Source organism: Opisthocomus hoazin, chromosome 1 (assembly GCF_030867145.1).
Source record: "Opisthocomus hoazin isolate bOpiHoa1 chromosome 1, bOpiHoa1.hap1, whole genome shotgun sequence".
NCBI classification, from domain to species: domain Eukaryota; kingdom Metazoa; phylum Chordata; class Aves; order Opisthocomiformes; family Opisthocomidae; genus Opisthocomus; species Opisthocomus hoazin.
In genome coordinates this window covers 49,822,404-49,837,384 of record NC_134414.1, presented here as the reverse complement: position 1 = coordinate 49,837,384, position 14,981 = coordinate 49,822,404, and the positions used below count along the sequence as shown (strand labels likewise).

At 47.9% G+C, this 14,981-nt stretch overlaps 1 protein-coding gene across 4 annotated transcripts in view; it reads left to right on the top strand.

Annotated features, from left to right (window-relative positions):
• Positions 1-1,645: 1,645 nt before the first annotated feature.
• Positions 1,646-14,981, top strand: part of KLF12 (KLF transcription factor 12) — a 256,583-nt gene continuing 243,247 nt past the window's right edge. For 2 of the 4 annotated variants that reach the window (XM_075423015.1, XM_075422969.1), the window contains exon 1: positions 1,646-1,826. The gene's annotated coding sequence lies outside the window, so the exon portion shown is untranslated. Of the gene's footprint in view, positions 1,827-1,870; positions 2,038-2,756; positions 2,856-14,981 lie in introns of those variants that run through there. The other 2 variants (XM_075422990.1, XM_075422977.1) reach the window with 2 other exon arrangements.

Below are 14,981 nucleotides of genomic sequence, written 5' to 3'. Positions count from 1 at the left end.
TCCTCTAAGGGAACAAACATTGGTTCTGGTTCTTCCGGCTTCCTCGGTAAATACTGTGCAGAGCAGCAAATATTAGTTTGTATTTACTGAAAGCGACAGTGTTTTAGCAGTAATTATTTACCTGCGCTCAGCCCGGCTTTCTGTGTAAATATGCACGCTACAGGGGCTTTTACAAACACACTCACGCGGTGGGCCGTGCTACTAGACAGGGGATCCCTCTTTTTGCGTTTTATTCACCAAATAGTTGTTACGAGTGGGATCCTCTGGAGCTGTTGAGCTGAGCTTGAATTTGCGGAGGATGAGGAGTGGGGACTCATAAAGAACCTGCCATTGTCTACCAGCCCTGACCACGGCTTTCGCCAGGGTCCAGCACGGCACCCTGCCCACTCACAAGGCGATTAAGCTTCCTTAAATTGAATCCCTGCCACACATTGCCCAGAAACCATCTTAGCAGCCAGGGCGGTCAAAGCTCACCTGCCCTCTGGCCAGGGCCGTGTTTGCTTCACGCAACGGGAGCCACAGGGGAGGAGGCAGGAACCGGCCACATAAGCTTTGCGTTGACAAAAGGCTCTCCAAGGCAAGGGAGCCCCTTAGGTGACCCGTCAGGCCAGCTTCATGGCTTTGTCACTCGCCAGGAGCTTTCTGCCAGAGGATTTCACTGGGTAAACACGTACGCGCAGGAACACTTCTGAAAAGAAATACATATCTGCTTTCTTAAAGTTTAACGCCGACTCTCAGGATTTTTGTTTCCTGAGGTTTTTAAAGTTCTGCTTTCAAAACATCCGTGTAATAAGGAGAGTTTGAAACAAACTTTCAGGCTTTGGAATCTGTTTCTCTGTACATTGTTACTCAAGCCTTTACAAGCCAGCATCTGCAGCCCTCGCGTGTGAAAAACCTCCCCATAAAGTTCTCCGTTCGCAGAGGCGCGACCCGGGCTGGGCCACCGGCCTCCAGGCAGGGGAAAAAAAATAACCCACCTCGCGTACTTCTCGCAAGCCGCACCGGGTCTACGGCGGGGGAGAAAACAGAAAAGGGAAGAAAAAAGGAAGCGAACAGGGAAGGCTGGCGGCGCCCGGCCCCCGCAGCCCGCCAGGTAACGGCCCGCCAGCACGCACCGCGGCGGCGAAGGCCGCCCCCGCCGCCCGGCCTCCCGCCGCCGCGCCTCGGCCCCGCCGCCCCCCCCCCCGCCTCCCCACCGCCCCGGGTGTCGGCCCCCCACCACACCCCACCCCGGCACGGCCCCCGGGGGCGCGGCCGCCATGTGTCCCCCCCCCTCCTCCCCCCGGGGCTCCACTCAGCGCCGCCACCGCCCTGCCCCCCTCGGGCCTCCCTCCGCGTCCCCGCCCCGGGCCTCCCCGCGGCGCCCCCGAGCCCCCGCTGCCGGCCCCGCCCTGCCCCTCCCCGCCGCCTTCCCCCCCGCGCCCGGGGCCGCGGCCGGGGCCGGTCGGGGGGGCGGCGCGGCCGGGCGTTCCCGTCCCCACCCTCCGGGGCGGGGCGGGCGGCGCACCGGGCCCCGGGGCTGCTGAGGGGCGGGGGCGCGGCCCCTCCCTCCCCTCCCCTCCCTCCCCCCCGCCCCGCCCGGCTGCCGGTGGGGGCGGGGACGCGCCGCATGCCAGCGACGCCACCGGCGCCCGCCGCGGCCGGAGCAGGGGCCGGGAGCCGGGGAGGGGGGACGCCGGTCCGGACGGGGCCCTTTGTCTGAGCGGCCGGCGGGGTGTCGCGGCGGCGGCCCCACCGTGAGGCGCGGCGAGGCGAGGCGAGGCGAGGCGGCGCCGGGAGCCTCCACCCCCGGCCCAGCCTGGCCCTGGCTCATCATGTGACGCGGGGTAAGTCGGCGGCCAGCGCCGCGGGTCCCCGGGCTGCCCCCATTCATTTCCCGGGGCCGGCGGCGAGCCCGGGCGTGACACCGCCCGGGGGGAGCGGGGCGGGCGGAGAGGCAGACGGACAGACGGACAGCCCGCCAGCCGCGGGGAGGGGAGCGGGGACCCCGTCTCGGGGGAAGGGAACAGTTTCTCCTGCTCCGCCGCTGCTGCTCAGGTCTGTGCCGATTCCCTTCCTTACCGGAATAAACGCCCGGCGTCTGTGTCCGCTTGCGCTGCCGCCGTCCCAGCCGGCTTTCTTAAAAAAAATAAATATACCGAAGTGAAATAATTTTGAAGAGGAGCGGCGGGGGGGGAGGGGCGCACCTCCCCCCCCCCCAGAGGCGCCGGGGGTGAACGGCGCTGCCCGCCCCCCTCCCCCTCCCCTCACGGTGCCCCGGCGGCAGCGCTGCCCCCCGCTCTCGGGGGGGGGGGGGGGGTGCTGGGGGCCGCCCCCGCTGGCCGCCCGAACTTTTCCCTCAACTTTCTTCCCTGAGGGGGGGGGGTGTGGAAAAAAAGCGGGAGGAAAATATAAAATAAAACTACATAAAATAAAAAAGCGGTGAGCGGCGAGGTGGGAGCGCCCGGCCCTTTGTGCTGCCGGCCCCGGGCGGCCGTCGTGCCCCTGCGCCTTATTTTTTTTTTGGAGGCAGTCGAAAAAAAACTTAATATCTAAAATAAATATTATTAAAAATATATAAATCAGAGTGCAGCGCTACACGGCGGGGGGGAATCAGAGCCTTGCGCAGTATGGAGGGGGAAAAATAAAAACCGGAGTGTAACGCTCTGTTACCTCTTACCGAAATAATTGCCCTCTATAAAATCAATATTTGCTCTTCCAGAAGCCGGCTGGCATTGCTCGGGGAGCAGACCGCTGGCGTTCACGGCGAAAAGCGTGCGCCCGGAGCGGCTGCGGGCGGGAGACGCGCGCCCCATGGCACCGGCATCGCCCTGGGAGCCCACCGACGGCTTTCCGCCCGGCCAGTGCTCCGGGGGGTGAGATCTGGGGCTCCTTGCCCCGAAACCAGGCGCCGAGGGTGGCGTGGGGTCTGGGGGGGAGGCGGGTGGGAGCAGCTCTCCGGGTTAGTTTTCTGTTTTCCCCTCTTCCGCGCAGGGATGCGATGCTGCCCTCCGGGCGGTGGGTGTTTGTGGGAGCTGGGCTCCCGCAGAGGGGCTGGCGTGGAAAATAGCAGCTTCACATGCTGAGGGAGCAGGTACGAGCAGTTTGGTGGGAGGCACCGAAGAGAAGTTCACTTGCGGCGGGGTTTATATCGAGCTTGCTCGCTTTTGGCAGCGTCCCCTCCCTGTGAATAAGTAAGCAAATCGATTCCCCCCCCCCTTTTTCATTATCCATTGTGAAATAAAGGGTGTGCTTCTTCCACCCCCCTCCCCCCGTGTTTTTTTGCTTTTTTGCTATTTGTCTTGCCGCGGCAGGTAGACATTCGTGACAAGTTTGCGAGGCCGCTTTATATAGCGCTGGCGTACGGGCTCCATTTTCTGCTTGCTGGTTGGTCTCCAACTCTGAAATGTACAGGAACAGCAAAGTGGTCTTAGCGCGGGATTACTGACTGTGCTGAATAGGTCACAGATGGAGCGATAGCAGCGTTTTATTAGTGACGTAAGGCTGCATAAACCAGGTCTGCTTTTTTTTTTTTTTTTTTTAAAATACATTATTCGTGCTGGGGGAGGGGGAATATCTTTCTAACAGGACGTAATCAACTCGAAACCGCTGTCTGCAAGCCGGCGTGTCACCTAGCGTCACGGATAGCAAAGGAAACATTGCATGTGGATTTAGTTTTTTTTAAATTTTTTTTAATGTTGGGTTTTTTTGTTCTGGTTTTTTTTTTTTTTTTCTGGTCCCCGTGCTGCTCAAGGCTTTGGCAGCTGGTCGGAGCTGCCGGCAGCGGCGGGTGCCCGGGCTGGAGCTCGGCAGGATGACATCACCCCCTCGGGATGACATCACCCCCTTGGTGGCACCCGTGCGCACCCATCCCCGGGCCAGCACCCCCAGGTGCTCCCCCCCGCTGCATCCAGAGCAACACTAGTGGCATTTCCCTTCTTTTTTTCCCCCGCTTTTATTTTTTTTTCCTCCCCTTTCTTTTCCAATGTCTAGTAGCTGGAATTGACTGGGGGGGGGGGGGGGGCAATTTGGGGAGCACCTTTTGCAAACCTTTTCGTTAGGATACCGACAGCTTTACAAGGTGGATTGGGCTCCCCCCCCTCTTTTTTTCCCTCCCCCCCAGTTCATGGAGTAGTCAATAGCATTTAAAAAGGGCTGTGAAAAATCGTATTTTCTCTTCTCTCCCCCATCTGTGGGGAATAAATAGGCTTTTTTGGGGAGGAGATATGCCATGGGGCATTTGATGAGTGATTGCACGTGTGCTGGAGAGGGTGGGAGGGGGCTTAGGATGTGGGAGATACTGGTTGGTTTCTGCTTCGGATAGCGAGGTGATAGCAGACGTGTGAAGAAGGGGGGATGGGAAATGAGGTATTTTTAATTATTTATTCTCACCCCTCCGGTGATGCTTAGTGGTAATATTTCCAGGCTTTCCTGCGCTATCTTGTAGAAAAACCTTTGCTGGAAAGGCCCCTGAGAGCCCGAGAAGACTGCGCGTAACAACTTTTAAAAATAAACTTTAAGATTCCAGAGCAGGCTAATCGCGGAGTCCTCTGCCAGCTGTTTCTGTCGGGATGAGCCAGACCCGAACCTGTGTGAGCCAGGTTTTGCTTCGGATGAGCGGAGGCTGAAACGCAGCGGGGCTGAAACAGCTGTTGTTTTCCGCTCCCTCTCCATGGGAGATGGTAGAGTGGGGTCAGCGAAGGGCTTGGGCTGTAAAGACCTGTGGTAGCAACCGTTGTCCTCCTTGCCCAGACCAAGGTGGTGCGTGACAGTACCCGCTGTCATTAAAAAGAAATACAGACCGTGTTTTTGGAGGCAGTAGGCGATGCCTGCCTCTCCACCGCACCGCAGGCTGGCGGAAGATCTGCGTAGTTTGGTGCGAGTTTCAGCAGTAGAAGAGCATCCTGGCATTTAGATTTTGGGTAGTTTCTAAACTAAAGGGAAGGTGTGTTCCTTTTCTTTTCACTGGGTAGGTGATGCTTGCTGATGCTCGCCTTCCCAGGGCTGTAGTCTGCAGCCTCCGCGCTTGGGGCTGCTGGATCAGCTCTGTGAGCCTCGCGCAGCTTCGCCGCCGCTTCTCGGCACGGCCGACCTCGTCGCTCGCTCCTTCAGTGAGTGTCGTCGCCACGTCTGGCAGGTCTCGTCAGTACGAGGTTGGGTTGCACCAAGTCTTTGTTCGAATCGAGTAAAATACGAGACTGCGAATGAGGAGTTTGTGTATTGACAAAGCTGGAGGAAATACTTTTACTGAAGTGTTTTGCCTTGGAATTATTGTATCTTGATTTGTTTTGTCGGGGGATGGTTGCGGCTTGCCTTTCCTTGACGTAACTACAAAACGAGACAAAAAAAAGTAAATTTCTTGAAATGGAAATTTCATTTTTTAGAAAAGTTGAAATGGATGCAGCACCGAGACTTTGACCTTCTCAGGTCCTGACTAGTGGTTGTTTACTACAGCTGCAGCTGTGCGCCTTTGAAAGAGGAGGAGCTGCAAACACAAGCGTGTTCGCTTCCCCCAGCTAAGAGGAAAACATACAATGAGCGTGCGGTTTCGAAGTGAGATGCGAAGAGGAGTGTTGAGCAGTCAGGTGGCGGTTTTTCCTTTCCTTTTGTGCAAGGTGTGCTGGGCTGTACCTGTTGGGCAAATTTGGAGTCTTGGAAGGGCGAATGTGAAAGCGTGAAATGGCTACGCTTCCTATGCAGGGAAAAAGAACTTAATTTTTTAAAATGAAACGCATGCCTGCGCTCGGAAAGGGAAATGCTTTTGCACTGTACTGCTAAGGACACTTTCAGTGTTGTTTGTCAGTGGAAAAAGCTCTCTGTAACCTTACCCTGTGTTCGACAGCTGAACTTTAGACAGTCCTCTTGCTTCAGCTGAATGATAATTTTTGTCTGAAGTTGGTATTAAATGCAAAAAAAAAAAAAGCAGCAAGAGTTGTATGTGAGGATTCCGTGTCAAAACGATTGTTTTAGTTTAGAGCTAGGCGTAGAGCTGTGTTGACAAACTTGGCTGGAGCCTTGGCTAGACCTAGCACAGTGGGTAAAATAGGACAAATGTGAGGATAGTTGTGCAGTCACTTTTGGTTTACATATATAAACCCAGCAAGCTCTGCTGGTGGTGCTGTGTTGGCATTTGGAAGCTCCCTTCTGTGCAGGAGGTCTGCTTAGACTTGGTGCCCTAAAATCTGTGAACTTTCTCATACTTCTGCAAAGTTTGGTGCGACTGGTAGGTTTGAAATTTATTTGGAGTCTGTGCTCTCATCTTTGCTCCTAAGCAATAACTGTAATACAAAAATGGTAGAGTATTCTTTAATTAATTTTATTTACCTTTTGGTGGCAGAGAATCGTTAAAATAATACTGAGAGATGTAAGGAAGAGGAAAACTTAACACGGCTTTGCCAAAATGTCAGTCTGTCTACAGCGTATGTAGCCCTGAGCTTATGTGGACTTCACTTTCTTGAGTTGAGTGTGAAGTCTGGTGGTATTGATCAGAAGGCGTGATCTAGACTGTGGTCTAAACCAAAGTCAACATAGAATATACAAATATTTTTTGCATTTATGTCTGCTGCAGAATGATGTGTTTTGATTAGGAGAAGGCAACTTTAAATTATGGTTTGCCTTGGTCCTAGAACTATTTCTGTCGTTTCCTGCATTTTTGGGAAGGGATGGTGGCCTGAGCCATCCCAGTGTTTCTCAACTGAAATATATGGTAAAACTTGGGAGTGGATCTATGAAGTCACGTGAAATATATTCAGGGACTGTCTGCTCCGTACTGACTATGTTTCTTTGTGCGCTCCGCATCTATGCACATCAGCTCCTGTCTCAGAGGAGGCCCCTCAGCTGCAGGTACAAGGGTGGGGCTTGTTTAGGTGTTGGCTTGCTGATTATTCCTTTCTAAAATTTTATTTTATTTTTTAGCATTTTTTTTCAAGTTCAGTAAAGTCAGGAGAATGCAAAAGCTAAGGTATATTGGAACTAAAATAGTGCCTGTTAGGGTCAAGGGAGATCCCACAATTAAAGACTATTAAAAATATACGCTCGGTGATACGAAATAAAGTTTGGCAAGACCGTTGCACTCTGGCATTTCCTATCCTCTGAATGCAATCCTAACAATGCCTGCATTTCTTTTTATAATCTCATGGTTTGTTTATTTGTTCACAGATTATTTTTTTTTTCTTGGAACAAATGCCCTCACGTGCAATGGTGTTTGTCCTTTTGTTGGTCACTGGTACCGCTGGTGTTGACAGGCTCTGGAGTTGCAGTGCAGACCAGCACCACTTGAGTTAAGGAATGTCTGGTTAGTGGTAGCGAGCTTTTGTCCTCTCTGTGAACCAGCCTTGAGGACGGGAATGAAGCACGCTCTTTGCTAACGGCTTGCACGGTATTTGCTACGTAGCAGAGTAATGATGGGACTCCAAAATCCCAAGCTTTGTTCCTGGCTGTGGGGCGAGTGTGTTCTCATCATTTAAACGTAGAACAATCAAATGCGTGACCTTGGACATCAGCGCCTCAAAGGGGATAATTAATCAAACGGTGTATCGCGTCGGGAGACCTGAGTTCTGGTCTCGGTTTTGTCCGATGTCCCCTGGGACAGCCACTTTATTACCCTCTCTGTGAGGGGGTAAGCCGTGACCCTAATTAGCGTGCGGCGTTGTTCAGTGGTCAGCACTGCAGAGAGCATGAGGTTATGGGTGCTAACAGTGATCCTCCTCGATGACTGCCGAAATAGTCTCTCTTTCTCTGCTGTGGCTAGGAAGGGCTTTGCCGGTTGTGGTGTCACATCTCTTCTCCGGAGCCTCACAGGTCCCGGACGGCAGCGTGGGAAGCGCAGTGGTGCTGGCTGGCTGGTTCGGTGCAGGGGATGTGCAGGGAGCTCAGGCCAGCTGGAAATAAGTTCAGGGCCATTAGCGGAGTCGGAGGTGCTACCAGCGAGCTCTGGAAGCCTTTGTGAGCACGGGCGAACTGCAATTCTTGGATATTTTGTTCAGCTCTCAACAGACTGGCATTGACATGGGCAAAGGCAACTATCCAACCACAACGGTTTCTGTCTTTTTTTTCTGTGGATCCCTGAGGGGATCCAAATAAAATATTCTGAATATTCTGAATTATATTTTAGCTGCTTTTTTACCGGCTACCAGAATTGTCAGAAGTGACTGGTGTGTTCTCAAAAACTTTCAAATCAAACTTTGCGAAAGCAGTCACTGAGAATTTTGTCTAAAATGATTGACATTTGTTAAATGGAATAATGTAATATTAGAAAATTGTAACATGAATTTCAAAGAGTAACTGTGATTGTTGTCGTTTACCATAGCTGTTATTCCTTTTTTTCCATGGGACCAGTGTTTTCAGATGGTGTGCTAAAAACTGAGGACAGCTTTTATAGCAGATGTGATAACACGTCATCCGAGGTAGCCAATGAGATATTTAGGATGAATGGTATCCGTTGCCAGTTCTTCCTAGGAAAAAAGAAAGAAAAATAACCGCTGTATTATGTGGTAACATGTGACGTGAATCTGAGGAGGACTTGACTTAAAATCAGAATAATACAGAGATTTTTTTTTTTTTTTTGTATCTGTCTTTATTTTGAGTGTGCAGTGCTGGCATAAACCAGTTTTGAGTTGGTCTTCAAGTATGGGCTGGAAGAGCATGTGAAGAACTGTGGTTGATGACTCTTGAAAATCTTTTTAAGTGTTGGACAGTAGTTGGAGCTCTTCCAGTTCCTTTCTCAGAGAATCTTTCAGTTGCAAGAAAATTTGGGTGAAGTGGAAAATGGAAAGATTTCTCTTAAAGAAAACAAAGGTGGGGAAAACCGTTCCTATCCAGTTTCTATGAATTGGTAACAGTTACAATGTGACTTAATTTTTCACTGGTTCCATCTACCCAAGGAAATCTTTTGTACAGACAATGCCCTACAGAATTTTGAAAGGAAAAAAAATGAGCAAAGTGGATTATTTTTCCTCGTTTGAAAGGGAGAGCATGCAAACTCAATCTTGTTAGCAGGCAGATTTGGAGGCTGCTATTTCAGAAAGCGTTGCCATTTTCACTTTTACTTTCCAAATCTATATTTGGATAAATCAACATTATGCTAAAATGTCTTCGACATCTGTCTAAAGAGTATATATCAATAATTACGGACCTTCTATTTTGAGGGGGTGATAGATTTGTAATTTTTGGTTGTGACTCTGGGGTAAAGTTACACAATAGTCACACTGAACAATTAGATATAAACAATAGCATAAATTGAAAAATATTATGAGATGTAGTACACCTTTTCTTGTTTGCGTCCCAGCCAGTACCCAAGATGGATTTGTTTTGTGCTTGCTGGAGATGTGCTCTCCGTAATGTTTCACGTGTTGCTGGCTTTAGGAAGACAGTATTTCTTTTTCATGGGGATGCTAGAGAAGCGTGTGGGCTAGGCAGAGATGGGAGGCTTGAGTTTATGCATGGCAATCACAGACACTTGGCTAAGTCAGTTCTGGTGGATGGCTTGAATAAAATACATTCTTTTCCCAAAAAGAGGAGCCTAGCTCATCCTCACCTCGGAGGTGTGTGCTAAAATCACAACACCAGAATCATTTTCATGGCGAAAAGCCCATCAGAAAGCCTCTCTGCTGGCTGAAAGGAGAGGACATCTCAGGTGTTTAGCTCGCACATTGATGCGTGCACTGTACTTCTTTAAAGACAGGTGAGAGGAGACCTGCTCTGCTGAAATCCTGGGAGAAGCTTTCCTGGCCCTGCAGGATTTGGTGGTGGTGGGGATGGAATAGCAGTTTCTGTGGGCTCTTTTCATGGCTTTTGTTATTTGGTGTTTAACTTGCCCTGTGTGTTGTGAGAGCCGGCACTCCTGCCTGGCTGTGGTTTCCTACAGGAGGGACAGCACCAGGAGCTTAGCGCTTTGGTACCCAGGTCCTCTTGTGGGCATAGCCTGAAGCCCATCGGCAGAAATGAAAAATACTTGTACCTTCAGATCCCTCCCAGGTATTACGGAAGTGCCACGTATGTATGGCTTTCTTAAAAACATTGTGTTTTCAGCCCATCCAAGCAAAGAAGCCAGTGGCCCTTGATGCTACTTACAGCGTTATGTGTATAAATATGCTGAAGATTGCTACTTGCTCCACGTAAGGGATCTTTTCTCAGTCATTCAACACCGAACAGGCAAGCCCTCTGAGCAGGGCAGCCTTCCTGAGAGCGTGGCTTTCCATGGTGGCTTCTGGCTGGGCAGAGAGCGGGGCAGGTGGGGTGAGGATGCTCCCCTGTGTTTAGCCATGGGTGCTGGAGTGTCTTTCAGCAGCCCTAGGGCGACCCAGGCTCAGTCCCGTGTCCACGCTGGCTCCTTGGGTATTACTGTGATATCATAAACAGAAACATAGCATAAAAAGTTCTCTTTTCATGTCGGTTAAATATTAGAAATAGGAAAATAGTCAGTGGAAGTATTCTTGTGTTGTACAGTGTTAAAAATTTTCAGGTTTACTGAATTAGGCTTATCTATATCAAAGAATCTGTAAAAGTAATTTTTGTAAGAAGAAGCAGAAATGAGACACATGCTACGGTAATCATGTGATATGATCTAAAACAGTAATTGCAGTCAGCGTTCATCAGACGTTACAGTGTTTTCTGTTTAAAAGCTGAACGACTAGACCACAGCTTTTACGAAGCTTGAGGATTGGCAATGGTGTCAAGTATGGGAAGGGTGTCCTAAAAGCATCCTGACAGTCCTGCAAGTGCCAGGGGAGAAGTGAAGCCATGAAGCCAGGTTTAACCAACGTGTAAGTTGCAACGACTTCCAAGGATTTCTGCCTGGATGAACAAATTCAGCCACAGGTGCCGAATTCAATTAGTTCTCCCAGTCTGTAGTACGAAGTTTGGAGACCTGCCTAAGCGCTGTATGTCTAGTAGTTGGCTTCCAGCTTGAAACTGGGCTCTTAGTCCAGTGGTTTAGGAATACTTCTAGGCTGTTTGCTTTACAACCATCACCTTTGCTCTTTGTGCCTGATGCAGGCTTTCCTAGCTCTCTGTACAGCAGTCTTCTGCCTAACCGTGAAGTCCTGTGTTGAGAGAAGGATTTGATTCCCTGTGTCATAGGCTAAAGAACATGTTAGGTACACTCCATAGAGCAGCGTGTAAAATATGGTTGAAGTCTGCAGTGACTTAGTGAAAAGGCTTTGAAAAGTGTTTGTGGTCATTGAAGAGTGATGCTGCATTTTGAGTTCAGTGCCACCCCGAAAGAAGGTTTCAGCTGGTGTCTGGTTCTGTTCAGAGTCTTTAGTTGGTGGTGGACAGGTTGGCATGTTAAGCAGATGGAACATACTCTAAAGTCAGATGAAGTTATACTCACTGGGGGGCAGGACTTTGTGAAGTGAGAAGAAAGAAGAGCTCTCAACGTGGGATCAAACTGTAGATTCACTGATCTGAAGAGCAAAAAAAGCCATTATGATCATCTAATTCAACTTAAATAATGCCATCAGCAGAGTATCACCTTGACCTGTGTGAAGCACGCATGGTCCCTTGGAGTTGGAAGATTTTGTGAGTAGACAGTTGTAATGTAAAAAACTTAATGCGATGGGGAATCAACTGTCGTGTTTGGTAAGCTGTTCCAGTGGTTGTAATTAATCTCTGTGCATTGTTTGTACCCTGTATTTATCCATATATTTGCCTTCCAGCCACTTAACCTTGTAATACCTCTGTCTCTTAAGTGAGTGGTCAACCAGTTGCCTGTCAATTTTTTCTCCATCTTCATTTTCAGAGTTTGCATAATTGAACAGTGTTTTAATTTGCGGGTCTTGAAGAGGGTGAATTGATTTAAATCTTTCTGACTTGAAAGTAGCAGGAAGGAAAACTTGATTTAAACAATCAGTTTAAATCTTGTTTGGTTTTTGCAGTTCTTACTGATTTTCTGTTCCCAGTGATGTCCATCGGGTAGGTGACATTTAGCATGCTGGTGTGCAGCAGATGAAATAGTCTTAATGCAGAGTATACTCAGATTTTTAGCTGAGATAATGCATTGTATACATCCCTATATATTTAAAAAGTTTGTGGAGTTAATGTTCACTTACTGAGGTTTAGTTTCTGCATGTTTAATATTACAATATGACTGATGATGTGTTTCTTGTTTGGTAGATGATTTAATTGTACTGTGGACTTTATCAGCTATACTTATATGGAAATTGCAACTCGTATGAACTGTAGAAAACACCATTGAAATTATTTTTTATTAATATTTTGATTGTTTTTTTAAAGTGTCAGGTTACTTTAAAAATCTTAGTAAAAATTATTTTGTTTAAAACTAACTTTTATATTAAATAAAGGAGAAAGAGTACTTGGTTGTTAAGAGAAAGTCATAGTTTCTGTTTAAAATATCGTAGAGAGTTTTAGAACTAGTAGGTCTCACTCTTCAGCATATTGTTCATATTACAAGACTGGAAGAGAAAACCACGTTTGCCTAGTTTCTTTTGCTGCTGGTAGATTTCTCAACTTCTGAATGAGCTGGTTATTGGTCTATGGTGATTGAATAAGGTGTGAGAAGGAAGATATTCTATTATGCACCTGCTTATTGATTAGTTTACTACATTTCAGTTTTGTTTAATCTGTGATTTTTGTCAGCTTGGTAGTTTCTTTGAAACTTCGATGCCAAATGAGTACTGCCTGAGCATTGATGAAAGAAGGAATATAAATCGGTTTTGTAATTTCAAATGTTATTTTGTTGAATAGTTTAAAGGAGGGTCAATATTTTCCATTAGAATGTATAATAATGTTACAGAAAAAAGCCATTTCTTTATCAGACAGGTTTTGGAGCACAGTTGGTTAGCCTGCTGCTGCTAGGAGTATTAAACATTGTCAAAAGATAGGACTATCCATCTGTTCTCATTTTGTGAAGCTGCCTATGAAAATAACTTTTTCAAATATTTCACTTATTCTCAGCTGATGACACTGACACCCCATTTCTCAGGTGCCTTTTCGGACATGTCTGTTCAGTGTATTGTATCTAAAGTATGAAATAGAGTGCTCGCTGGCTGGAGGTGCCGGCTGAGCAGAATCGCCCAGGCTCCGTGTTCGGTGTGCGTACCTTGTGCTGCACTTCTCAGACATTTCTGTCTCTTGCTCGCTCTGTTTGTTTTCTTCCTATGTTTTTCCAGGATTATTTCAAATGTAATAATGCTGTTATTTGGATATTCTGCCCCCCCCCATCTGCTGTGCATTAATCATACCAGTTTTAAAAGAATGAGTAGGAATACCAGGTGATTTTGCTGAGCTCTGCTCCATTTGGGGAAGTTCTGCTCTTTCACAGTGACCTTATCATTGAAGTCCTGCTGGTACTCAAACAAATGGGAGCTCTTCTCTGTAATTATTTCATCCTTTTTGGAGACTTCCATATTTAATGTACTGCTCTATTTCCTCAGTCTTCTCAAGGAGATATAATTATGTAAATAAAACTTAATTTCTACATATTCTGACTTTAAACCTGTGATCATAGGTAACCTCATTTTACAAGGAATCCGAACTAAAGGTGGGCCTTTCTCCTTTTTTTTCCTGTGCCTTCTCCCTAACTTCTTGACATAGCAACTAAAGGCCAAAAAAAGATTTTATTTTTTTTGCTAGCTTTTTCATTGTATAGTTTTGTTCAGTGTGGTAACTCCATTTCTACTTGTATATCTCCTTGAGCGAGGCAAAGTGATGTAAGATGCAGAGTTACTGAAAAATAATAGAAGTGGAATTCCCTTCCTCTTGCTCAAAGAGGGAGAAGGAAGTTTGGCTGTGTCACTTTCTTTTTGCAAGTTGACGTAACTAGCGAGATCCTGTGAGCAGGGTTGGGCTTGGGAACAAGGACCATTGTGTAGCCCTGTGCAGCAAGTCAGAAAACTGAAAAGTGGCGGTCAAAGGAAGGGCTTTATTAATGCTTCAGGTTGCCCGAGAGGAAAGTGAACCAGGTGTGGAGTGTGAGAAATACATCCAAGTACGATGAAGACTCTCTGCCAAAAGAGTATCTCCGTATTCTCTTGAGAGAAGTACAAATGGGCATTTACTTATCTGTGTCTTTAAAAAAGGAAAGTGAAATAGATTGTAAAGCTAATTTTACACACGTCTCATGCACCACTACAGCAAAACTGATTGGTCTGTGGGGAAGCATTGCCTCTCTAAAATCCAGTCGACCGCCGGTCACTTGTTACAGTCTCAGCGTTTGCTCCAGTTCTTCCTCCTGACAAACTCTGTGCCATCGCACGCTGCAGTGTCTTGGTTTAGGCTGCCAGTGCTTGAAGTAGGCTTGTGCCTTCCTCCATCGGGCTTACTACTGCTCATGATTTTTATGTTCTTTATGAACCACCAGTTTATTAAGAAGTAGCCCCTTACAGTCCAGCAGTGGTGTGCGAGGCTTGTGAACAGCTCTCTGCAGAGCTTTTGAACTTTGTCGTCGGAGTGCGGCTCTTTGCGTGGCAAAGAAGAAATGTGGGCCTGAAGCGTTTGCAGTCATTAGCTTAAAATCTTTTCTCTGCAAAGGCTAATAATGATTTCTTTTTTTACTAATTGGAATTTTTAGATGTGGCTCAGTGTTCTTCACTAGTAATGTTGCTCTTGGTTTCTCCGTGGAATGTCTGTTTTTCTATTTTTTTTTTTCCCCCAGTGCAGAATTAGTTTCCATTGCACACAATTCTAAATGTAAAAACCAGCCATCCCTTAATTTATATTTTCGTGTTAGAGATGGCATAGCATGTTATAGGTCCCTGGAGCCCTTAATTTCTGCTGAAGATTTATTGCAGCCGTTCCTGAGAACGCTGCAGTGAAGCAGTAACCCCTTGGTTTCTGGGTCGGTGCAGCAGACAGCTGGAGCTGCACATGGCATCTCGGAGCTTGCGTTACCTTAGGGAAAACTTGCAGTACCTCACAAGTCGCCATGTGGAAATCAACTCTGGTTCTTCCGTTTAGGTCAGGCTAAGGTCGGGTGCCTTTCGTGTCCTGCTCTTGTGTAACTGGGACGGCTGAGGTTTGAGGTGACCATGGCTTCATTTGCA